The sequence below is a fragment of the Hylobates moloch genome, unplaced genomic scaffold, assembly GCF_009828535.3.
Source record: "Hylobates moloch isolate HMO894 unplaced genomic scaffold, HMol_V3 SCAFFOLD_5, whole genome shotgun sequence".
NCBI classification, from domain to species: domain Eukaryota; kingdom Metazoa; phylum Chordata; class Mammalia; order Primates; family Hylobatidae; genus Hylobates; species Hylobates moloch.
In genome coordinates, this window is record NW_026652280.1 from 80393285 (window position 1) to 80418725 (window position 25441).

The 25441-nt window shown below is 54.3% G+C and overlaps 1 long non-coding RNA gene across 1 annotated transcript; it reads left to right on the forward strand.

The window, feature by feature from the left end:
* Positions 1–391: 391 nt before the first annotated feature.
* LOC116468229 (uncharacterized) lies at positions 392–19218 on the forward strand. Its single transcript, XR_004248011.1, has 4 exons — positions 392–513; positions 8819–8905; positions 14393–14476; positions 17156–19218. It is a non-coding gene; the product is annotated as an uncharacterized LOC116468229 (long non-coding RNA).
* Positions 19219–25441: the final 6223 nt, after the last annotated feature.

Here is a 25441-nt window from a genome sequence, read left to right on the forward strand (position 1 = left end):
GGGCCCCAGCACTCCGAGGGCTGGGCAAGTTCAGGTGGCCAGGCCCTGTCCCTCACCAAGGCCTCTGGGGGAGCTGCTGGGCTCCTTGGCCCTGCCAGCCTGAGCGCCAGAATCCAATCCTGCTCTATTATAATCATCAGAGCAGCCGGCAGCACTTATTGAGCTCTGAGGGACTGCCAGGCCCGGGTGCCAAGTGCATAACACGCATTATCCCACTTAATAGTCACAGAAGTCCGGTTGTGATCCCCTTAGGAAGGTGAGGGGGCTGAGGAGGCGAGGGGCGTGGCTTGCGAGGGCGTGGCTTGCGAGGGGCGTGGCCTGCATGGGGCGTGGCCTGCCTGAGGTCGGGCAGCCGGCGGGGTGGAGGGGCAGGTGGGAGTCACACCAGCTCCAACCAGGTCTACAGCCCAAACCTTCAACCCCTGAGCTTTCCTGTCTTCGAGTCCTCGGAGCTCTCCTGGAGGCTGAGCAGGCAACAGAGCCTGCTCCTCAGCTGGATGTGGCCCGTGGGAGGTGAGGGGGCGCAGAGGCCGGGCGCCCTGGAAAGGAGGAAGAATGGGGGACCTCCAGCTCCGTGGCTGCTTCATTTCCTGCTCTCTTCCTGCTCCCACCCCTCCCAACGGTGGGCGTCCCCCAAGGCTCCGTCCTCTGTCTTCCCTCTTCTTTCTCACCCACTCTCTTTGTGACCTCATCCACGCCCACGGCCTCAGCTTTTGCTTCATCCCCATTCCCAGCACTGTCTCTGGGGCCCTGACCTCCCTCCCAAGCTCCGCAGCTGTGTACTTAGTGAAGCCTCTCCACCAGGTGGAGGAAACTCATCACCTCCCTGGGGTCACCCCACAGCTGCTAAGTCCCCATCACTCTCTCAAGCCCCACGTGGGTTCCCCAAATCCTCCCGCTGCTCTTCCCCCGCACCTAATTACTGTCCATATCCGTCAGACCCTTTTCTCTGCCCAGCCTCTCACACCCTGTTCACAGACTCCTGAGCCACCTCCCTAAGTCAGACACTCAAGCCGCTCAGCCTCCGCCTCACCTGGCTCCTGCCCAGTCGCTTGCCTCCCCCAGTCTTTTCCATCCAGTGTCCTCCCTCCCCGTGTGGTTTTCTTTTTTCTTTTCTTTCTTTTCTTTTCTTTTTTTTTTTTTTTTTGAGACAGTCTTGCTCTGTCATTCAGGCTTGAGTGCAGTGGCAGGATCTCGGCTCACTGCAACCTCCACCTCCCAGGCTCAAGACATTCTCGTGCCTCAGCCTCCTGAGTAGCTGTGATTACAGGCGCCTGCCATCATGCCTAGCTAATTTTTGTGTTTTTAAAAGATATAGGGTTTCGCCATCTTGGCCAGGCTGGTCTTGAACTCCTGGCCTCAAATGATCCGCCCACCTTGGGCCTCCCAAAGTGTTGGGATTACAGGCATGAGCCACCGTGCCCGCCTCCCTGTGGTTTTCTGAGACACAAGATCCAATTGTGCTGCTGGCTTCTCAGCCCCCGGGCCTTCGGTGGCTCCCCATGCCTGTGGAAAGGAGCAGGTTAGCCTGAGATGGAGTCTGCCCCAGGATGACTTTTGACTTCCTCGTCTTGCCCAGTGCCCTGCCTTCAGCTAAAAACTGAGTTTCTCCCTATGGGTTTCCATCTTTCAAAGCCCATCTTCACTGTCACTTTGTCCAGGGAGCCATCCCTGATTCTCTCAGGTGAGTTTGAACTCTCCTCTTCTGTAGCCCCATGGCACTTCTCAGCATTTCGGTGATGGAATTGTCTACATTGATAGCATTTATACAGCTCTTCAATCCTGCTTTCTGTCCACTTCCTCCACCCCTGCAATGGACTGGGAGCTCTTTCAGGGCAAGGATCACCCATTACTATCCACCTTCATCTTCCTCCTTTCACATTTTTTATTGATCCATTCAGCAAACATTAATGACGTAGCTGCTACGTGCTAGGCACTGCATATACAGAATCCTGCTCCTTCTCTGGGTAATTGTCATACAGTGCGACAAGTGCATTAACAGGTAGATTCAGGGAAACATGGCCCTGGGCAAGGATTTCTCCAGGCTCCCGAATGCCAGGCCCTGGCCTGAGCACCATGGGGGTGTGCAAGCTTGAACAAGACCAAGCCCTGCCCTCCAGGATGGTAGCTGTATAAAAACAATAGGATGTGTACAAATGCAGGTCTGAACACAGTGCTTTGGGACCACAGAAAGCAGAGCAATGACCTTGGCCCTGGGGAAATCCTGAAGCTTCCCAAATGCCCAGCACCTTGCACCAAGCAGTAGCCTCGTAAATCTTTGCTGAATTAAATTGGTTACAGGAAGAAAGGGGACATAATAGAGACTGAAAAAGAAAATTAAGGTTATTGGGGCCAGGCGGCGGGGGATGACAGAGCATTTTCACATCTGCATGAAGTCGCCTGGTCACCCATCCCTGAGGGATGTCTTGTGGACAAATGAGATCATGGACGTGCAGTGCTCTGAACGCCTGGGAAGAAAATAACTATACAAATATCGGGGCTATTATCAGTCTATCCCCATCAGACCAGATAAGTCCTCTCCTTGTGGCCTCAGTTCCCTCATGGTAATATCAGCTGTGCCCTGTGACAATTTGCTTCTCTCTCGGGGCCTCAGTTTCCCCATCTGCAACATGAGGACATACCATGAGATGACTCTGAGGGTCTCCAGCTCCTCCAGGGAGATGCTCCAGGGACAGCTGTGTCTGACTAGGGGATGCCTTCGGTCCTCTCTTGACTGCCACACCCTGGGCTGAGTTGGGGAGTCCTCATAATGTCACAAAGGTCACTCCCTGTCCTGTTTGTCTTTCTGGTCAAACAAGGCCATGCAGAACATGAGGCAAGTGTGGACTTCTCGGCCGGAAGTTCCTCTCTAATTTCTGGGGAACAGCCTTAAGGTCTGTTTTCTGAAAAAGACCTCTGTGTGAGCCCCTTCCCTTCACTCCAGGTCTGAGCTCTGGTTTCCCCTGGGGAAGGCCCATCCCTCTCCAAATCCCCATTGACCTCTCCCTTTATGGCCAGAAGTGTTGGGGTGCAAGATGCTTCAGTGAAAGGTGATGGAAGCTGTAGTGAGAGAGAAGAGAAGCTTCTTGCACAGGACTCTGATGCATGCTCCCCTATGACCTGTCCTTAGCTAAGGCACCATCACGACCCTGACCCTACAAAAGCAGAGACCTTGGCCATGTCCCTACTTTCCCTCTTTTCCTTACTTGGCACATTTCGTTGGTGGTGAGTCCTGGTCTTTTTCCTTCCTGGCTCCAGTCCTTCCCAGCCTCCCCTGCCCCTCATTCATGGCCCTAGCCCCAGTCTTCCCATCTTGCATCGACTTCCTCCCTGGGTCTCCTCTTCTGCCTCCAGCCTGGCTCCCTTCCGGTCCACTATCCTAAGGGCAGCAAAGCACAAGTGTGACCAGGTTGCTCTTCAGCTCAAAGCCTTTCCATGGATCCCTAATTGCTCTTAGGAAAAAGCTCAGATTCCCTGTCTGGCAGGCAGGGCCCTTCTTGACCTAACCAGAGAGGCAAAGTCATCTTTGAGAGAGTTCTGAGGCTGAGAAAAAGCTCACTAAGGGATGGGGGCGTGGGGAGCATTTCAGGGACAGGGAAATGTGATTTCAAAGGTGGGGAGATATGATGGAACCTGGGGTGGGAAAAATCAGAAAGCAGATATGGCAGGAGGCTGGAGTGAGTGTCCAGGGTGTACCAGGCACACCTAGTGTGTTCCAGGCTCTGTTCTCATGCTGAAGATGCAGCAGTGACCAAAACAAACATCCCTGCCCTCAGGAGCTGGCATTTAGCAGAGGAAGGCAGTAATCAGCAATGAGCAAAAGAAGGAAATGTTATAGTGTGTTAGAAGGTGATGAGTGTTGTGGAAAAAGAAAAGGTGGAGAGAAGTGAGGGTTATCTGGGGGTGGATTGCAATGTTGAGACAGGGTGGTGAGGACAGGCTTCATTGAGAAGGTGGCATCTGAGCAAAGACTTGAGGGAGGAGAGGGATTTAGCCTTGCAGTTATCTGGGTAACAGTGTACCAGGGAGAGGGAACAGCCAGTGCAAAGGCTGTAGGGTGGGATAATGCCTGGTTTATTGGAGGAAAGCAAGGGGGCTTGTGGGGCTGGAGCAGAGGGAGGAAGGAGGTGGTCAGGAGAGTGTGGGGGGAGAGGGGAGGACAGGTCACTGTGAGAACTTAGGGAAATGGGAAGCAACTGGAGTGTTTTTTGTAAGAGGAAGGACATGAGCTGGTTTATGTTGTTAAAAGATCACTCTGGGTGTGTGTGTGTGTGGGGGCGGGGGGGAAGTGGGGGCAGCTGCAGGGAGACCAGTCAGGGGACTGCTGCACTAATCCCGGCAAGACATGATGGTGGTTCGAATCAGGGTAGATGCTGTGGGGGTGGTTGGGAGGGCTTGGATTCTGGATCTATTTTGAAGGCAGAACCAACTGGATTTCTTGATGGATTGGGCGTGGGTTGTTTCAAAAAGGGAGGAGCCGAGATCATCGCCTCCAAGGCTTTGGCCTGAGCCATGGAAGGCTTGGATTGCCATCGGCTGAAATGGGGTTTGTGTTGGAGCAGCGCCCTTTCTCAATCAGTTTTTCACTATCACCCACCCTCAGGAGCCTTTTAAGACGTTTTTCTCTAACCACTTCCCCCCACAGCGGATTTTTTTTTTTTTTTTTGATGGAGTCTTGCTCTGTAGCCCAGGCTGGAGTGTGGTGGCATGATATGGGCTATGGGCTCACTGCAATCTCTGCCTCCTGGTTTCAAGCGATTCTCCTGCCTCAGCCTCCCAAGTAACTGGGATTACAGGTGCGCACCATCATGCCCGGCTAATTTTTGTATTTTTAGTAGAGACGGGGTTTCATTGTGTGGCCCAGGCTGGTTTTGAACTCCTGACTTCAGGTGATCCACTCACCTCAGCCTCCCAAAGTGCTGGGATTACAGGTATGAGCCACCGCGCCTGGCCCACAATGGAATTTTACCACTACAGCTATAATGTATACATGTTCCTATACTTTGGCCCTTTGGAAAATTACAAACCATTATAATATCAATATTTTTCTGTCCCCCCGAGAACCAATTTTTGCCCACTGGGGAAGGTGGCATCCCTGTGGAGAAGGCATGTGTTGGAGCGAGTTTTGTAAGGGAGAACAGGCGCTCAGCTTGGCACACGTTGGACCTGAGCTATCTAGTGCAGGGAGGGGACGCTGAGTGGACAGTGGAACATGTGAGGTCCAGGCTAGAGGTATGGATGTGAAAGTCATTGGTGTATATATGCTGTTGCCATAAGACTGGGTGAGCTCACCAGAGGAATGAGGAATGAGATCAGAACCAATCGCTTCTCGGCCTTTTGGCTAAGATCAAGTGTGAGATCAGAACCAAAGTCTGGGCTTGGGGCACCCCATGTTGGGCTGTCTGGAAGAAGAGAAAAAAACAGCAAAGGAGATGGAGAGGGAAAGGTGAGAGAGGTAACAGAAAACCAAGTGAGTATAGCAGGTGGCCTAGAAGCCCAGTGGAAAGAGTGTTTCAGGGAAGAGGGAGGGCTACACTGCCAAATGTCATGGGGTCGGGGGCAAGTGGCAGAAAGACTGAGAACCGACAGCTGAGTTTAGCCATGGGGAGGCCCCTGGAGATCTTGATAGGAGCATTTTATTTAGTTATTTATTTTTGAGATGGGGTCTCACTCTGTCACCCAGGCTGGAGGGCAGTGGTATGGTCCTAGCTCACTGCAGTCTTAACGTCCTGGGCTTGAGCTAGCCTCCCACCTCCCGCCTTAGCCTCCTGAGTAGCTGGGATTAAAGATGTGCACCACCAAGCCTGGCTAATTTTTAAGTTTTTTTTTTTTTTTTTTCCGAGATGGAGTCTCGCTCTGTCACCCAGGCTGGAGTACAATGGCGTGATCTGGGCTCACTGCAACCTCTGCCTCCCAGGTTCAAGCAATTCTCCTGCCTCAGCCTCCCGAGTAACTGGGACTACAGGTGTGTGCCACCATGCCCGGCTAATTTTTTGTATTTTTAGTAGAGATGGGATTTCACAGTGTTAGCCAGGATGGTCTTGATCTCCTGACCTTGTGATCCGCCCGCCTCGGCCTCCCAAAGTGCTGGGATTACAGGCGTGAGCCACCGTGCCTGGCCTTAACAATTTTTTTTGTAGAGACAGGGTCTTGCTGTGTTGCCCAGGCTAGTCTCGGACTCCAGGCTTCCAATCCTCCTGCCTCGGCCTCCCAAATCGTTGGGCTTACAGGTATCAGCCAACATGCCTGGCCCATAGGAGTATTTTTGATAGAGTGGTGGGGATGAAAGCCAGATTGGAGTGGGTTTAAGAGAGAACAGGAGGAGAAGAACTGATGATAGTGGATAGAGACACCTCTGAGAGGAGTTTTGTTGCAGAGGGGAACAAGGAATTAGGCGGCAGCCGCAGGGGAAGCAGGATCGAGAGCAGGTATGTGTAAGATGGGAGGAAAAACAGCCACTGACAGGAATGGTCTGGTGAAGAGGGACGGGATGACTTGCTGATCAGAGGGACTGGGCTCTGGTGCCTGCCTGGGGTGGTGGGTGAGGGCAGGCGTGGGCAGTCATCTCTCCTAGGACTCGGGGAGGCAATGTGTGGGTGCAGAGGCTGGTGGGGGCGGATGTGCCCCTGCAAATCTGGAAGTACTTCTGAGAGACTGGATTGTCTTCGGGGAGTGAGAAACAAGGTCAACAGCTGAGAGTGAGGACGGGGGAGGGTGGGGTGGGGCTTGAGGAGAGGAGATCGTGAGAAAGCATGAGTCGCCCACGCGCAAGGGAGGGTGAACGGACTCAGCGGTAAGTGTGAAGAATCGCCAGCGTGAGCCTTCCCGCCCCACTCGGGCTGGGGTCAGCTGCCCACCTCCGGGCTCCCGGGGCTCCCTGACCCCACTGAGGTTTAAGCCCTTACTGCTCCAGGAAAGGGTTACCAACAAGCCCCGTGCAGTCAGGCAGCCAGCATTTGAATTCTCCTCCATTGCTCACTGGCTGTGTAACCTGGGCAAAGTTTTTGTTTGTTTTCGTTAATTGTCCGCATGCCTCAGTCTTCTCATCTGTGAAGTAGGGGCAGAGGTAGGAGGAAGCACTCTGTGTTATTGCTATCCTCTACTCTGTTGTTGCTATTTTGTGCTGAGGAGGGCTCCGTAAATGCAGAGTGAAGGGTGAATGAGGGGAGGGGAGTTTGCTCTGGGCCCCCACATGCCAAGGAGTGGGGAGAGGAGGGCAGGTGTCACAGCTCTGCCCCTGTGCACGGACGACTCCGACTCTCTAACCCCAGGGCTCAGCTCCCATCACAGGAACTGGGATCCCTGAGGAAGCTCTCAGGTGGGCGGCCACCAGCTGAGGACAGACCTCCGAGTGCAGCCCAGGACCGTCCCTAGCGCAGCCCAAGGCCGGGACCACACCGGCCGCTCCCTCCACAGGGCCCACTAGTGTAGGGAGGAAGATAGGGATAGGTTGGCCCTCTTCCCCATCCCCACCCTCAGGACATCCTCCCCAGCCTGGACCTTCCTGTTTTTCCTCCCTGGCCCCTGGAGGCCGTTTCCTCTAAGGAGTCAGGGAAGGGTGTTGCTTTGTTTTCTCCTGAGCCCAGAGCTTTCTGGACTCATGAACCTCCGGATCTGGGCCTTTGAAACCCCCTGGAAAATAGCCTGGCTGTCTAGCCCCTCCCCAGAGGCCCTGATGCCAGGAGTGGGGTGGGGCTCTGCTGAGGGTGTGGTCAGTGTGTGTGTGTAGGGGACAAGAGGATTCATGGGGACAAATGTGGCTTGACTGGCAACAAACCATGGCAAGACCACAGGCTGGGAGCTGGCAGCCCTGGGAGGGGGCTCACAGTCCTGCAGGGAACCTGCTCTGTCATGCCCAGCCAGGGCCTCTTGCTCCTAAAACTTCACCCTCCAGCCTACAACCCAGAGGTAGCAATAAAGCCTCCCTCACAATAAAGAGCCACAAGGAACAGGAGTTAATGGGCAGAGCAGGCACTGGAGACTGTTATGAGAGCTTCAGAGTTCCTCACCATTCGCCGGTGCCTGCTGGGGAGGGAACCACTAATTGCCAGGTAGTGTGAGGCTGGGCTGGGGGTGGGGGCAGATGAAGTGCTCAGCAAGTCTCCAGCCTTGCCCTTCATCCCCTTAATGAACCAGCCAGCATCCACCAGAAGCTTCGTTCTCAGGCCCCAGTGGAGGCTGGTGCCTGCACTGACGCCTGGCTGCCCTGATCACTCCTGTGTCCTATAAGCCGACCACCTAATAGAGCACAGGATCCCAGGATCCTGGCAGAGCCTGGCCACTGCCCCGTCCCCACCCCTTTTCTCATCTGGGATGCCCAGCCCTGCCCCTCAGCCCTTCTCTCTGGGCATCCCAGAGGAGAAAATTTAAGTATCTCAGATAGGGCCATGGCACAGGGTCCAGGAGCAGTCCTCAAGCTGGGAGACTTACGTCATCACTTAACAATGCCCTCCTTGTGCTGTGGGGGAAACCAAACAGAAAGGGGAGGGGACATGTCTAAGGCTGCACAGCCATTCTTTCTAGCATGGCTGATGGCCTCCCTCTGCAACAAGCAGACTCTGGCTTCTCTTCAGGGGCCAGTGGAATAAAAGAGGTCATCCCCTTTCTGCCCCTGCTACTGATGTCAAGCCAGAGCAGCATAGTATAGTGTGATAATGACTGTTCCATTTTGTTGAGGACCTACTATGTGCTGAGCAGTGTTCTAGATGCTAAGAAGACAGTGGTGAATGAGACAGAGTCTGTCCCCGTGGAGCTAATGTTGTTGCATTAAATTCTTGTAACACCCTATGTGGTAAGTGCTGCCATCTCCATTTTACAGGTGGAGAAACTGAGGCTCAGATAAATGACTACAAAGTAAAGTGATGTCCCATAGCCAGTGAATGGCAGAGCAGGGATTCAAACCCTGGTGTGTCAGACCCATCCATAGCTTGGCCTCCTAACCACTGTGATACACCAGAAAGAGCCCTGGTCTGGGAGCCTGAGACATGCATGGGTCACTCACTGGGGCTTGGCCTTTGGCATGGCCTTCTTCTCCCTGGCCTGAGTTCTCTCATGAGTAGGTGATCCAGGAGGTTCCTTCCAGCATTTCTGCAATTCTGGAACATTGAAAGACCTGGAAATCTGGCTCCCCTGAAGATCCAGGCAAGAATTTCTCTTCTCCCTGTGATGGCATCGAAGTTGGTGGGACAGGAGCCCAGCGTGTAGAAGGAATAAAAGCCATGGTCAGGTTTGGACCCCAGCCTCCGTGGCAGCCTGGCCTGGCTTTGTCACAGTCCTCTAAGTTATCCTGCATTCCGTTCCCACCACTGGGGCTGGATACAGAAGGCCCACGTTCTAGTCCTGCCTCAGCCTCCTCTAACTTGCTGTGTGATTGGGGAAGTCTTGGCCCCTCTCTGGACCTCAGTTTGCACATTTGCTGGATAAGACCACTCCTGATGTCCCTCTGGCTCTCTGATCTAATCCCATAAGCTTGTTGAGCCCTTCACTGGGGCCCAGCCCTTTCTGGGCATTGAATTTGACCTAGAGTGTCTGATGGTCAGGTACTCCACTCCCACCCCTCACCTCCTCCTCCCTATAAACCAGGAAGGGAAGAATTACTTGCTTCAAGCTGGTGCTGGGGTTCCCCTCCCACCCTCTGCCCCCCATTCCCCCATGCCTAGTCTCTGAGTCCTCAGCCCCACCATGAAGGCTGTTTTCTCTCCCCGCTCCCCTCCAGCCAGTGAGTTGGAGGTGGGAGTAGGGGGAGAAAACATAGGGGAGCAGCCAGAGGATCACGACAGGTAGGGCTGGGGGTTGGCAAGGGCTCTGCAGAGACCACGCTCCCCTGGAAAGGCATTTCTCATCGTGGGCATGCCTGCCAGGTAGTGGGAGGACCATTTCTTTCTTTTCTTTTTTTATCATCATCCAACGTGGCTGGGAGTGAGGGGGCTGAGGGAGAAAGTCTCCTGAGATGGGAGAGAAGCCAGGGGTCTTCGGCCGGCCTGGGCTCAGATTGGTGGGCAATAGCATTCAGGGTCTCCCCCACCCCACTGCCCCCTGCAGACCCAGGCCCAATCCGGGCTGCACCCCTAGCTAGACAGGGGAAGGGCTGGGCCTTCTCTTCTCTCCTCCAGGTCTCTCGTAAGAATGACATAGGAGCATAAGTGCCCCACCCCATTTGACAGATGAGGCTGAGGCTCAGAGCAGAGAAGTGACGGGCAGGTTAGGTGCATGTGGTAAGTGACCAGCCACCTGGGAGTTATCGGGCCTCTTCTGGCAGGAATAGGGGTCTGGGAAGCCCACCCAGTGGGAGAGAACTATCTCCCCTCCTTTCTTAGTGGGGTGGGGAATAGCCAGTCAATAGAAGAAGCAAAGAGGCCAGCCTGACTCCTGAGAGTTCCCAGAATCCATGTGCTGTCTCTAGACTCCAGAACTCTGCCTGGGCGCTCCCACTTTCTGGAACTGCTTCCCCTATTTGGCGCTTACTCATTCTTCAAGTCTCAGTTTAGATGTTGCCTCTTCCAGGAAGCCTTCCCTCATTTCCCCAGGGTTAGGTAGCACTGCTGTGTGCTCCCGCTGCTCCCAGGGCTTCCCCCATTGGGGCATGAATCACCTGCTTTGTCGTTGTATTTCTCTTCCTCAGACAGGGAGCTCTTTGAGGGTAAGGCAGTGCCTTATTAGCCTCTAATATCCCAGGACCCAGTGTGGAGCTGAGTACAAAGCTGGCCCAAAGAGCTGTTTGTTGAATTGGTGAGTGACTGAATGGGCATCTATAGAGATCAACTATGTGTCAGGCCTGTGCAGGGGGGTCCAATGTAAAGGAGGCCCCACCCCTATCGAGTACCCACCTGTGCAATGGCCCAGGACGCTGTCTGGACAGAGCCTGGACAAGGCGAGGTGAGCTCAGAGAAGGGGAAGATAGCTTTGGAGTAGGGATACTGGGAAGCTGTGAGAAGAGGTCCAAGAGTCTTGGGATGACAAATTGTTTGGGGCAGGTTTAGGGCTGGGGGCTGGTTTAGTGACCTCAGAAGAGGCTGCTTTGTCCAGAGCCCAGGACTGTGCCTAGGAATGGACCAGTGAGGGGGTCGGCTGAACAGGGAAGCTGAGTCACGTTCTGGAGAGCCATTTCCAGGTGAAACCAGAAAGGGCAAGCGTCATGCTCAAGGCAACACAAGTGGGCCACAGCTCCCAGCCAGGGCTCTGTGCCACCCATGCCCCACTCCTGCCCGCTGGCAGCACCCTGGCTCTGAGTGAACAAGCTGCCCCAGTCCCTGGGGATGCACACAAACCAGGGGGAGGTGACAATAAGAGCTTATCCAATGGCTTGTAGGAGGCAGCCACAAATTTCAGCGGCTATGTAATGTGGGTCTAATGTTCACTCAGCAGAGTGAGAGCCTGAAAAGTCAGTGCCCGTGCTCTGACCCTGCTTCGGCCGAGGCTGTTGAAGCCACAGAAAGCGAGTCACTCAGCAGACATCAAGCTCTGCGCTGGGGCTGGTGTAGGTGGGGTGTGGGGCTGGAAGAAGTCTGAGTTTCCAGACGCCAGACCATGCTGGCCGCCCCAGCTGGCTGCTCCTGGGGGAGGAAAGGAAGCTACATTTTTGGTCTTGGAAAGGCCAAAAGCCCGGAGTCAGAGCTGCCCATCTACAGACGGGGAGCGGAGGAGGCGCAGCCCTGGGGAACCCACCGCTGAGTGACTTGTTTCGCTTTCCTCAGGAGCCTCTGCTGTTTCTCTGAGTGCCCTGGGATCCCTCCTCTGAGGGGCAGGAGGGGAGGAGTCCCGCCCTGAGCCAGCCCCCAACTACCTACCATGGAAATGAGTCCCCACCTGGGCCACATGGGGAGGGACTGAGCTCAGGGCTTTACTGAAGGTCAAAGCCTCTCCTTTCTGAAGTCCAAAGAGTCATCCTCACCTCTGAGCGCAACACAGGGCCTGGGGGTCTGCCTCTGCCCTGTCTTCCTGTGCAACTCCAGGCAACTCCTCAGCCCTCTCTGGGCCTCAGTTTTCCCATCTGTTAAGTGGCTGGAAAGGTCTCCAAGCTCTTGTCCTTCTACAGAATCTTGCAAATGATGCATAAGGCAACTGCCCACACCCTCCCTGGCCCTGCTCTGCTTTTTTTTCCTGCGCGGCATGGGGTCTTTGTTTTGTTCATGGCAGTACCTGCAGCCCTGGAGCAGTGCCTGTTGCATAGTAGGTGCTCAGTAAATACTGGTGGTTTTTAAACTCCCAGAAGCCAGCCCACCTCCTCGCTGCAGGTCCCTTCCCCTTGGAAGGCTTTCTGATTCCTCCCCTTCTCGTCCTCCAGGTTCTGTTTTGTCACCTCCTAGGCTGGGCTGCGTTACAGACTCCTGTGCACGTGTTGGTATGCAAATCTGGAAGCCTCCCCCCTGTTTCTATTCCACCTTCTCCTTTCCATCGTGGGTGCGTGGGAGCCGTGTCTTCTTTTAGATCCCCCTGGCGCGGCTAGGATGAGTGCCAGGGCCTTGGTGGTACAGCCAGTGCTCCATAGAGCTGTTTACAGCCTGCCAGTGATTCACCCACAACAACTGAGAGAAGGCTCTGCCCAGGCGGGGCCCAGGCCCAGGGGAAGCAAGGGAGACCAAGTCTTCAAAGCCCACTGGGATCTGGAAATAGGGGCCTGAAAGACCTCTCAGAATAGCTTTGGCCTGGATTGGGATTTGGGGGTCCAAGTTGGGCCAGGATTGAGAGAATTTGTTCTGGCTCAAGCCTACTGATTCATTCATGTCCAAGCCTTTGTCAGCATCTCACTCTGGCCACCTTGGGCTGAGAGCTGGGGGCCCTGCAATGAACCAACCCAGGTTTCGGGCTTCAGAAGCTTGCAGGATGATGGAAAGGGGGCCGGGCATCATGAACCACAATAGACACAGCCACAGGTGACGTGCAGGTGCAGCCAAGGTTGTCATTCATTCAGTGGGCTGAGGCTTCATCGAGGAAGGGCTGTCCTAGCAGAAGAAACAGCACATGTCAGGACACAGAGGCCACGCCCAGCAGTGAGTGGTTGGATGTGAGGCCTGCCTTCCTGTTCTACATGGCTCTGGCCACCCCTCTGTTTTTTTTTATCTGTAAAAGTGGAGGTGGTAGCCAGGCGCGGTGGCTTATGCCAGTAATCCCAGCACTTTGGGAGGCCGAGGCAGGTGGATCACCTGAGGTAAGGAGATGGAGACCAGCCTGGCCAACATGGTGAAACCCCGTCTCTACTAAAAATACAAAAATTAGCCGGGAGTGGTGGCATGCCCCTGTAATCCCAGCTACTTGGGAGGCTGAGGCAGGAGAATCGCTTGAACCCAGGAGGTGGAGGTTGCAGTGAGCCAAGATCACTCCACTGGACTCTAACCTGGGCAACAGAGCGAGACTCTGTCTCAAAAAAAAAAAAAAAAAAAAAAAAAAGTGGAGGTGGTGTTGCTTGGGTAGGGGGTTAGATGTTGCCCTAAAAGTTTCCCATGGGCCTCTCCAGCTCTGACATGGGATTCTGTGGGAGTGAGAGGAGGCGAGTTGCTGACAGGGCAGGGATCTGGGTGACAGTGAAGTCCTGGTGGCTGGGCAGGGAGGACAAACAGAGCTGTCTGTTTAGGCAAGGAGGGGAGCTGGGAGGAAGACACTGCCAGCCAATTGGACTGTCTCTCCAGGCCCAGTGTTTGCTGATGGAATAAGGGAGTCTAGTATGTCAACAGTGGGGAATGAGGTGGCTCTGCACTACACACACAAGGGCTGTCCCTGGACTAGGCCATCAAGAGGGCCATGTAGGGCACTGGCTGGTGGGAGCCCGTGGAGCCCAGTGCACTTGCTCATTGGGTGCTCAGATGGCTCAGCCCAGGCCGCGTCTCTCTCCAGGCCTCTTCCCCTGTCTCTCTGGCTCAGCTTGAGGAAAGGGGCAGGGGCGTGACCCATCCCACTCTGAGAGCCTCCCACCTGCTCCTGACCTCTCTGGGCTTGCTCCCCTGGGGACACCCCACCACATGAGTTCTAGTCTTGACTCTGCCACCAACTTGATGAGTGACCCTGGGAGTCCCTTCCCCCTCTCAACTTCAATTTCATTACCTGAAAATGAGAGGCTGGGAGAGAGGTTTATGAGCAATTTGCCAATGGGACCCCATCTTTGCTTCCACCAGAGCAGTTCCAATTTAAGCAGTTTGCCTGATGAGCCCTGTAAGCCCTGAGCAATTGCTGAGTGTCTACTGCATGCCAGGTGGGCACAGAGTCATGTAGGGCAGCCAGGTTTTCCAATCTCAGTGTATTCCTTCTTTAGAAGGGGGGTCTTCCATCTCCAACTGTACACTGGGGCCGCGTGTGGCTCTGCGGTTCTGTGAGGAGACCCAGAGTCACACGCACTGTGATTCATACCCCGGATTCATTTGCTAGTGGTGTGACCTTCTGTAACTGCTTTGTGCCTCAGGTCTCTCATCTGGGAAGTGGGATGATAGCGCCAACCTAGCTGGATTGCTGTGACTGCCAGCACAATGCCTTCTAAGGGTTCAAGGTGGGTGCTCAGCAAGCCTTAGCTGCTATCATGACTACCAAGGATCCTGATGGTCCTCCCAGTCCTAGGAAGCGGCAGCTGTGCAGAGCAAGTCTCAAAAGCCAGCAGGAGCAGGAGAGGAGGATTGAGAACCCCCAAATTGATAGGCAGGCTGGGGCTGGGTGGGGCAAAAGGTACTGGGAAGTGGTGCCTCTGCCCTTTCCCCTTCCACTGCACCCCGTCCACACTCCATAGAAGTCAGCAGTTTAAGTGTCCTCTAATGCACCCCACACCCCAACACACAACACACAGGAGCCCCAGGCCTCAGATGGGAAAAACACTGTCTGGCACTAGGTCTGGTTGGCTGGAGAAGTGGGGAGGGAGCCAGACAGTCCTTCCATCATGCAGATGGAGAGACCTAGAGTCTCAGGCGTTGGGGAAACAAGTCATTTAACATCCATCAGGATCCAAGCCTCCTGAGCCCCCAGCCTGGACCCCTGCACCTCCTCTGGGGAACAGAGTGAGACACAGAGCTCCCTAACACTAGACCAGGTGTCCCTTAGCTCTGCTCTTCTAGGAGGCTCCCTGAGCACACCCTCTGCGGAGCCTGACTCCCACAGGAGAAGCAGATGGTGCCAGAGTCTGCTGGGAACTGGCTGTCCTGGAGCCCAGCTGTTGCACAGATGTGAGGGGGGAGGGTGGAATGGGGGTTACGCAGGCAGGAACCCTTGGCAGCTCATGCCTGAGTCACCCGTCAGCTCCGGGAGTGGTAATGAGCAGATTAGGGTTATTACAGCCGAATGGCTCGGAGCGCACTTGCTCACCCGAGCAACCGTCGGCGAAGGGCTGATCGCCCACGACTGCCACGGCCGTCACGCCAGGCCCGCCTCTCCCCTGCCCTCTCATTGACCGTGCCGCTAACAAGGCAGCCTCTGTGGCCTTCACACGCCTCATTAGAGCTGCCGGGGCATGCCCACCAGCCCATGGCCCAGACATCACCCCACCCGCTCCTCTTCCCAGGTGTGTCAGGGGGGACACAGGAGTCTGGCCTGGGGCCTCGATAACTGGGCACAGTGATCCCTGACTAGGGAAACAGGTGTATAGTTCCCCACTCACCTAGAATTGGGGCAAGGACAGATGTGGCAGGGATCCAGCCTCCAGGGCTGGTCCTTTTCTGTCTGGTCACCTACCAGGGGTCTAAAACCAGTGAGGTCCCTCTAGGTCTGGGCTAGGGACACGTCAATCTCCAGGGAGGGCGGCTCCTCCTTCCCCACTGGGCCCATGTTGTCCCCTCTGTTCTATCTCAGAGCAGGAAACAGAAACACTCTGTCCCAGCAGCCCAGGGCTGGGAGGCGGGGCTGAGTGTCGGGGTAGTAATGATACGGAGTACCAAATCGCAGAGACGGATGGACGCTTACTATGTCCTAACAGGCACTGAGTGCTGGACATGTGTCTATCCACTTTGTCTTTACAACAGCCCCATGCGTGAACAGATTGAGCATCCTGAACCCCCAAATCTGAAATCCAAAATGCTCCAAAATTCAAAACTTCGAGTACCCACATGACTGACACTAAAAGGAAATGCTCACTGGAGACTTTCGGATTTCAGATTTGGGATGCTCAACAGATAAGAATAACATAAATATTCCCCAAAAAATCTGAAACCCAAAACTTGTTTTCGGTTTTTGTTTTTAGAACTCCCGACCTCAGGTGATCCACCTGCCTTGTCCTCCCAAAGTGCTGGGATTATAGGCATGAGCCACTGTACCTGGCCCATTTTTTTGTTTTGTTTTATTTTGTTTTGAGATGGAGTCTCGCTCTGTCGCCCAGGCTGGAGTGCAGCTCCAGCTCACTGCAAGCTCCACCTCCTGGGTTCACGCCATACTCCTGCCTCAGCCTCCCGAGTAGCTGGTAGTACAGGCGGCTGCCACCACGCCCGGCTAATTTTTTGTATTTTTAGTAGAGACGGGCTTTCACTGTGTTAGCTAGGATGGTCTAGATCTCCTGACCTTGTGATCTGCCTGCCTCAGGCTCCCAAAGTGCTGGGATTATAGGCATGACCCATCACGCCCGGCCTGTTTGTTTTTTGAGATGGAGACTGGCTTTGTTGCCCTGGCTGGAGTGGGCTCACTGCAACCTCTGCCTCCCGAGTTCAAGCGATTCTCCTGCCTCAGCCTCCCAAGGAGCTGGGATTACAGGCGCCTGTAACCACGGCTGGTTAATTTTTGTATTTTTAGTAGAGACAGGGTTTCACCATGTTGGCCAAGCCGGTCTCAAACTCCTGACCTCAGGTGATCCACCCACCTTGGCCTCCCAAAGTGCTGGGATTACAGGCGTGAGCTACCGCGCCCAGCCTGTTTTCTTTTCTTTTCTTTTTTATTTTTATTTTTATTTTTATTTTTTGAGACAGGGTATCGCTTTGTCACCCAGGCTGGAGTGCAGTGGTGCAATCATAACTCACTGCAGCCTCAGCCTTCTGGGCTCAAGTGATCCTCCTGCCTCAGCCTCCTGAGTAGCTGGGACTACAGTTGTGCACCACCACACCCAGCTAATTTTTAAATTTTTGTAGAAGTGGGCTCCCACCTCAGCCTCTCAAAGTGTTGGGATGACAAGTGTGAGCCATGATGCCCGGCTCCAAGTATTTCTGATAAGAGATATTCAACCTGTATTGTCATCATCATTGTCATATCCATTTTATAGATGAGATTACTTAGTCCCAGATGGGTTAAGTAACTGGCCCAAGGTCACAGTGCTGGTAAGCAGCTGGGCTTCAATCCAACCATCCTGACTCCAGAAGCCTCTTTGAACTACCACCTTCTGCACCTGCCCCGGGGCTTCTTCGCCTGAGCCAGTGCCTCGCTGCCGCCGTGCTCATCATCTTCTGGGAAGATGCCTCTCATCTTGCCAGTCCTCAAGCCAGAAGCCTCTGGTGCTGCCCTAGGGCTCCCTGAATAGGCATCCCTCCTGGCATTCAAACAGCATCCTTCCTGACTAACCTCCCATTCCCCAAGGTGGCCCTCCACACTTTGGAGCCTCAGCTCACCTCTCACTCTCACGCTTCAGTTCCACACTTCCCTTCTGAACGGTCCCACCTCTGTGCTTTTCCTTAAGCTGTGCACACTTCCCAGAGTGCTCTTTCCCCTATGTCTGCCTGGGCTCCAATACCCTATGCCTGAGCTCCAATGCCCTATGCCTGAGCTGAACCATGACATACAAGCACCTACAGAGGCCTGGGGGAAGGAGGCAGTGGTATGTGTGTCAGTGTGGGGAGTCAGTGAAGAGGTTTGGGGCTTTAGGGTCAGTTATGTGGCTTCAGGGCAAGTCCCCATCTCCCTGAGCCCCAGTTTCTGCAAAATGAAGATATCCATCCCAGCTTCTCCCGAGGTTTATAATGGTAATCTGTGAGGTTCTGGCACACGATGAATCCATAACTACCCGTTGTGACAAGTTCCCCACTTGTGAAGTCAAATGAAGACCCCCTGGTGTTGGCAGTGCAGGAAAACCTGTCCCCTGAGCCCCTTGTCCCTAGGGAGAACCCTACCTTCAGTGTCTCTCTGAACAACAGGACCAGGAAGGGGTCACTGTATACCAGTTGGTCCCTAGTGACCAGTCCTGGCAGAGGGCCTTTATCCCACTTCCAGTAGCCCAGCACCACCCATCCCCAGCTCTGGGAGGGGGTGGGTAGCACCCTCCTTCCTCCACATTGTTGCCACCTCAGAGAGTCAGAATCCAGGGAGACAGTCTCCTGGCAGCGGAGCTCCTGCTGCCCGCCATGGGTGTCTGTGACGCTGCCGTGCCCACTGGGGGCTGCAGGCGCTCCAGCATCAGGGCTGACTAGATCTTGGGAGTGGGAAGGGGACTCCAGCCAGGGGCACTGGAGACAGGACCAGCCTGAGTGCCTGCTCTCCCAGGGGCAGGTGCCAGCATGGTGCACCCCTCAAGGAGTGCGGCAGGTAAGATTGAGGTCCTGGCTGCCCCAGGGTCCTGTGCCATTGAGAGGGAAAGCACCTGGCACAGGTATACAGTAGATGCTTAGTGATGGGGAGAATCTTTCCTTGGTGGAATTCGGAACACTTTGGGTACCAGCAGAGTCAGAATTCCCAGGGGAGGAGACAGGCATTTGACAACAGCTGTCTGGAGGATATAGCATGTTCAACCTTCCCCCCTCCATGAGAGGAAGTGGTGACCTCAACCCCAGGACCCTCCTCTGCCCATTCATACCCACCCACTCCCACCTCTCTGCTAGCCTCAGTTGGATGTGGAGCAGAACGTGATGAGGACTTACCTGTCCACAAGGACTTCACAGCTGTTCCAAGGCCATGGATGGGCAGGTGCTAACGCAGCCCCTCAGTGTCCCCCTTCCCTTGCTTTTGGGGTGGGCTTGGGGCCCCTGGGGGGTCCTAACTCACTGAAGACACCAGGGCCCAGCTTCTGAGTATTCCTAGAAGCCATTTCTACCCCTAGAAACTTTACATAGAGCCAAAAGCTCATTTGAAGCTCAGTCTGGACCAGGAGAGGCTAATCATAAAATGGATATTTTTTAAGTGTACAGAAATAAGAATTTATTTTTGAAGACATGATTTATATTTTGAATGGCTAATGCACTCACATGATTCAAAATTCAAAATTCCTAAAGGACCGACAGTGCAAAGTCGCTCCTCCTTTGGTCCCCACCACCCAGTTTCCCTCTGCAGAGGGAACCTTGTTGCCAGTTCTTGTGTGTTCTTCCAGAGATCGTCTATGTATAAACCATCACCCTCCTAGGGATTCTCATTTGTTATCCTTTTAAAATGCACACACATCCTGCTCTGCACCTGGCTTTCTTCCCTTAAAAACACGTCTTGATTATTGTTCTATGTCACTTGCAAAACAGGTTCCTCATTCTTATTTTGTGACTGCAGATGACTTCATTGTATGGAAGGACTGCACATTATTCAACTGATCCCCTATTTTTTGTTTTTCGTTTTTTGGTTTTTGAAATAGAGTCTCGCTCTGTCACCCAGGCTGGAGTGCAATGGCGCAGTCTCAGCTCACTGCAACTTCCGCCTCCCGGGTTCAAGTTATTCTCCTGCCTCAGCCTCCTGAGTAGCTGGGATTACAGGCACGCACCACCGCGCCCAGCTAATTTTTGTATTTTTCGTAGAGACAGGGTTTCACCATGCTGGCCAGGCTGGTCTTGAACTCCTGACCTCATGGTCCACCCACCTTGGCCTCTCAAAGTGCTGGGATTACAGGCATGAGCTACCGTGCCCGGCTGATCCCTTATTGATGCACATTTAGCTTGTTTCCAGTGTTTGGTAGTTACATGAAACGTTGCAATAAATAACTTTGTACACATGCCACTTCAAACGTGTGCTAGCGGACCTGTGGGAAATTCCCAGGAGTGGAACCGCCGGGTTAGACGTGGCTATGCACAGTTGTGAAGGAATGGAGAGGTCGGATGGCCCTCCTTGGAGATTACACCAGGCTACACTTCCACTGGCCTTGTCTGCATCTGTCTGATCCCCATAGCTTTGCCAGCACAGTGTTATCAAACTCTGTGAGCTTTGCCAATCTGATATTTGAATAATGGTATGTCAGTGTGGTTAGACATTTTAAAACAGCAATTATATTGGTGGCTGTTTACCGAGCAGGAGTACGCCATGCCAGGCACGTTTACATATGACATACTGCTCATTTCTCGTGGGGAGCCACTGGAGGCAGAGAGCAGTTGCTCCATTTTATACAGGAGGAAACTGAGGCCCAGAGAGGTTAGGCACTTTCCTACCGTCCGTACAGCCCTGGGAGCAGCGTGGGGGTTCGAACCCAGTTTGTCTGACTCGGGCCAATGCTCCTTCCTTATTCCAGGCTGCCTTTCAGTGACAGGCTGCTGAGGACACCCTAGGCCAGGAGCCACCCCACCTGGCCCACTGAGGCTCTGGACCTTCCCAGGGCTATTGCTTCTCTGGAGTTGGGTGATGAACAGAGGGTTGGACCCCCACAGCCCTGCATGGGGGTAGAGGCCCTCCCTGAGAAGGACCTCCAGAGCCCAGCTCTGCTCTCCCAGGGTGCGGTTCCATGGGAGGTGGGCTCCACTGGTCCTAAGCTCTGGGCAGGTTGGCATCCCCAGAGGGCAATGCTGACAACACCTCCCTTGGCACCCCCAATGGTTCGTTTCTCAGCAGCAACTTCTGAAGGCTGTTCCCCCAGGCCTCTGTCCCCTTCCTGAGCCCACCCCTGTCCTTCTCCAGGCAACCCACAGCCCCAGCAGCCTGTGCACATTTAGCGTTGGATCCCTGATCCCTTGGGCTTGGCCCCACTCCTCTCTGGCTCCATGCCACCAGATCTCTTTGGCACAACCAACAACTGGCTGGCGAGCCCAGAGATGGAGGAAGAAGGGCCCTGAGCCATGAGTGCACCTCACTGCATGGCCCTGGGCAGGTCCCTCTGCCTCCTGGGGCCTCACTGTGTCCACGGCCTCCTGCATGCCACGAAGCACCTCCCCGATGTGCCAGCTCCCCCAGTGCCGGCCTCATCCCAAGGAAGGAGGAGGCGACTCCCACTACTCGAGGGGCTGTTCCCCATGGCACCCCTCAGGCCGCTGCAGGAGACTACGAGCCCCTCACAACCGAGGCCATTTTCCCCACTCCCTTCCCCGCAGGCCCTAAATTGCCCAGCAACAACTCTGAACTCTGATCCCGGTCAGCCCAGCACGGGTGGGGCAGGAGGTTCTGTCAACAGCGAGAGAAACTCGTTAACTGAATGTCAATAGGATTAAAGGCTCTGATGGTCCAGGAGAAAAATGTGACGTGACACATCATGACAGATGCATGGAAGGGCTCCCGGGGGGTGGGGTCCTGTGTGTGTGTGTGTGTGTGTGTGTGAGAGAGAGAGAGAGAGAGAGAGAGAGAGAAGGGAGGCAAATACATAGTAGCAAAGATGAGAGAGACAGAGACAAGTGACAGAGACAGAGAAAGAGAGAAAAGCCAGAGACAGATGATAGAAGGAGAGAAAGGAAGGCATGAGAGACCAAGAAAGGAGAAAGTTTAGGAAAAAAAGAAAGACTGAGAGAGACAGAATCCCAGATACGACCAGAGAGATAGAGCAAAAGAAACCAGAGAGATAGATTGAAGGAAAGAGAGAGAGACAGAGAGAGAGAGAGATTGAGAGAGAGAGAGATTGACAGAGTGCCTGTGCGCATGCCAGGGAGTGCGAGTGTGACAGTGCAGTGGGATGGGGGAGGGGACAAGCAAGTTTGTAAATGAGAGGAAAATTAAGATTGAGCACCGAGAAGGGTTCTGCCCTGGGAAGCCTTTTGAGGAAGCCATGGACGGCATCCCCAGGGACTCAGAATGGCAGCTTTGTCAGTCAGGCAAGGACAAGATGTCTCAAGCACCCACGGCGTGTGAGGCTCTGCTGTAGTTGCCGGGGGCGGGGGGGCAGGCGGGAGCTCGAAGAGCAGAGAGAGAGGGAGGTCGACTCTGCCTTGGGGATTCCAGACTTACAGAGGACATGGGAGGAGCCTGCAGTCCAGAGAGGCTAGGTGAGGCTGACGAGGTGTTGGGCCTGGGACTCCTGGCCTCACACTCACCACACAGTACCACGGCACTGCACAAATGCATGGGGCACGTGCGTACACAGACACACACACACACAGCAAAGGCATGTGACTCTCAGTGCCTGGTGTGAGGTTTGGAGGACATGGTTTCGGGTCTGCTAGGCTAAGCAGTTTGCAGAACGGTGGCTAGGAACGGTGGGTACTGAGTAAAGATTAGAGTCAGCTCCTTGAGCCATAGGAAATGATGGAGACACGGATTTGAGTCCCGGCTCTGCCATTCTTTGGCTGTGTGATCTTGTTGGGAGGCATTCTTCTCTGAACCTCAGTTTCCTCTCCTGGAATAGTAGGATGATAAGAGCAGGGCTGTTGGGAGGTTTAAAGGAAAGCCCCTGGCACAGAGGAGCGCTCCATGGTCCTGCCTCTTCTGCCCCTCATTCCAAGTCCCTCTGACGGTCAGGAAAGTCATTGAATGGAACTGGTCTTGGAAAGAAGCTGGCTAGAGCAGGATGAATGGCAAAGGGCACAGTTAGTGTCTAGTTGTTCTCCCCACATCTGGCCCTTTCAGCCGTGGAACCAGGAGAGTTGAGGTTGGAGATCCCAGGCAGACAGCCCGCAACCAGTAGGATGGGCTGCAATCATCCAGCCGGAGCAGACCTGCCCAGTCCCACCGAGGCCTGCCCCCAGGCACATCAGGGCTCTTCTGGGGAGGTGCGCAAAGCAGTGGGGAGTCCCAGAGCTGTCCGTTCCAGCCAGGGCCCAGAACATCTGCTGTGCCCGTGCTGCCCAGGCTGCTGGCTGGCATAGAAACAGGCGGGAGGCTGGCCAACAGGCACTCCAGGAGTGTAAATTCCACATTTGCATCATGGATGTTCCCAGCCCCAAGGGCTGCTGACCTTTACGGCTGCTGCCTTGGTCCTTCCTCCCCTTCCAGCCTTCTGAGGGCAGCCAGGCTGGCCACCGGATACTGGAGCCTTGAAGGGCAAGAGGGGGCAGGTGGTGGTGGCCAGGGGCTGTTTGGCACGGGGGACGGGAAGGTAGGCCCTGCAGAGCCCAGCTTGCCCTCCTCTCCCCACCCGAGGCAGGAGGAGCCCACTCTTCCCTGATTCAGCATCTGCTGCCCCCTCCCAGCCAGGAACCCTTCTACCCCCACTGCAAGTCAGCCTGACGCACACACACAGGGCAGCTTGGGCCCCGGATTAGCAGTGTCACCAAGACATCAGTCGCCCCCGGCTGCCTGTGACATCTCCCTAGGGATTGCCCCGTCTGTGCTGAGTGGCAGCGGTACTGAGCAGGCTGTCAGTTTTTCTGGGCTCAGCAGTCAGGCCTGCACCTCTGAGGGGTGAAAACCCCTCCCTGGGCCACCCCCACCCCCGGCCAGAGGACTCTCGTCAGGGGTGGCTTGGTCAGCCAGCTGGCTGGGCAGATTCCCTGTGATACATCTAAATGAAAATCCATCTACCTGCCCTCAGGAGAGCAGGCTCTGACCTAGGCCCCAGGACACAGAGATGGGGTGCTGAGCCCTGCCTGTGGGGGCTCACAGACAGAAGGATCTATTTATTTGTATTTGTTGTTCATCCCGCCGATATCTCTTGCACCAGGTGCTGAGGATGCCTTGCGGATAGTTATAGGTTGAATTATATCCCCCCAAAGGAAATGCTGAAGTCCTTACTCCCAGCACCATAGAATATGACCTTGTTTGGAAATAGGGTCATTGCAGATGTAATCAAATTAAGGCGAGGTTCTGCTGAAGTAGGGTGGCCCTTAATCCAATATGACTGGTGTCCTTCTGAAAAGAAGGAAGACAGCCTTGTGAAGGCACAGACACACCAGGAGAATGCCAAGTGGTGACAGAGGCTGAGATGAGAGTGATGCATCCACAAGCCGAGGAACACCTAGCCAACTACTAGAACGTAGGGAAAAGCAAAGGAGGGTTCTCCCCTGCAGGTTTTGGTGGAAACACAGCCCTGCTGATGCCTGATTTCAGATGTGTGACCTCCAGGACTGGGCAACAATCAAGCTTTGTTGTTTCCAGGCACTCAGTTTGTGGTATGTTGTGATGGCAGCCCTGGGACACTGAGATAGTGAGTGACACCGTTCTAGACCTGCAGGGGCTTACAAGGGAGCAAGGGGGAGATGGAGATGTGCAAACAGGTTAACAAATGCTTATGGCCGAGTACAGTGGCTCACACCTGTAATCCTAGCACTTTGGGTGGCTGAGGTGGGCAGATCACCTGAAGTCAGGAGTTCAAGACCAGCCTGACCAACACGGTGAAACCCTGTCTCTACTAAAAATACAAAAATTAGCCAGGCGAGGTGACATGTGCCTATAGTCCCAGCTACTCTGGGACTGAGTTTGCAGTGAGCTGAGATCACGCCACTGCACTCCAGCCTGGGTGACAGAGCGAGACTCCATCTCAAAATAATAATAATAATAATAATAATACCATCCAGGCACAGGTCCAAACATCCTAAAGTGGCCTACAGCAATGGAGTCACCCCACAGACAGATTCCTTTTTTTTTTTTTTTGAGACCAAGCCTCACTCTGTTGCCCAGGCTGGAGTGCAATGGCACGCTCTCGGCTCACTGTAAGCACTGTAACCTCCACCCGCTGGGTTCAAGTGATTCTCCTCCCTCAGCCTTCCGAGTAGCTGGGATTACAGGCGTGCATCACCACGCCCGGCTAATTTTTGTACTTTAGTAGAGACCAGGTTTCCCCATGTTGGCCAGGCTGGTGGTCTTGAACTCCTGACCTCAAGTGATCCACCTGCCTCGGCCTCCCAAAGTGCTGGGATTACAGGCGTGAGCCACCACACCAGCCCACCCCACAGACAGATTCTAATCTGTGTCTATGAGGAACACATTTGGTCCCAAGACAAAGGAAACCCAAAAACTGTGGCTTAAACACTTCAGGGCTTTCTCTTCTCACATTACAAGGACTCTGGAGGCAAGCTGCCCAGAACCAGTGTGCTGACTTCAGGACGCCAGCTTCCTGCTCCCACAGCTTTAGATGTTGACTTTCAACAGTATGGTGCCACAATGGCTACCGTACCTCCAGATTTCATGTTCAGATTCCTGGCAAGAAAAATGGAAGTTAGGACCAAAAGAAACCCTACGAACTCAGTCCGCCCCTTATTTTTAAAAGTGAAAACTCTCCTGAAACCCCACACAGTCAACATCTGTTTATACAGATGTGAGGTGGGGGAATGTGGCAACCCTGTACAAAATTGGAATCTTGTCAGGAAGCAGGGAGGGAGGGAAAAGGAATTCGGTGGGCAGCCAACAGGGTCTGCACTGTTACACAATGGAGGGGGCTTGGAGCTGGTCATCCCCCAGCCAGGCCCATTTATATATCAGGGCACCAGAGTATAGAGAGGGGAAATGACTTGCCCAGGGTCACACAGCAACGCAGGGGCAGGGCTGGAACCCAGGCCTCCTAAGGCTGCAGCCA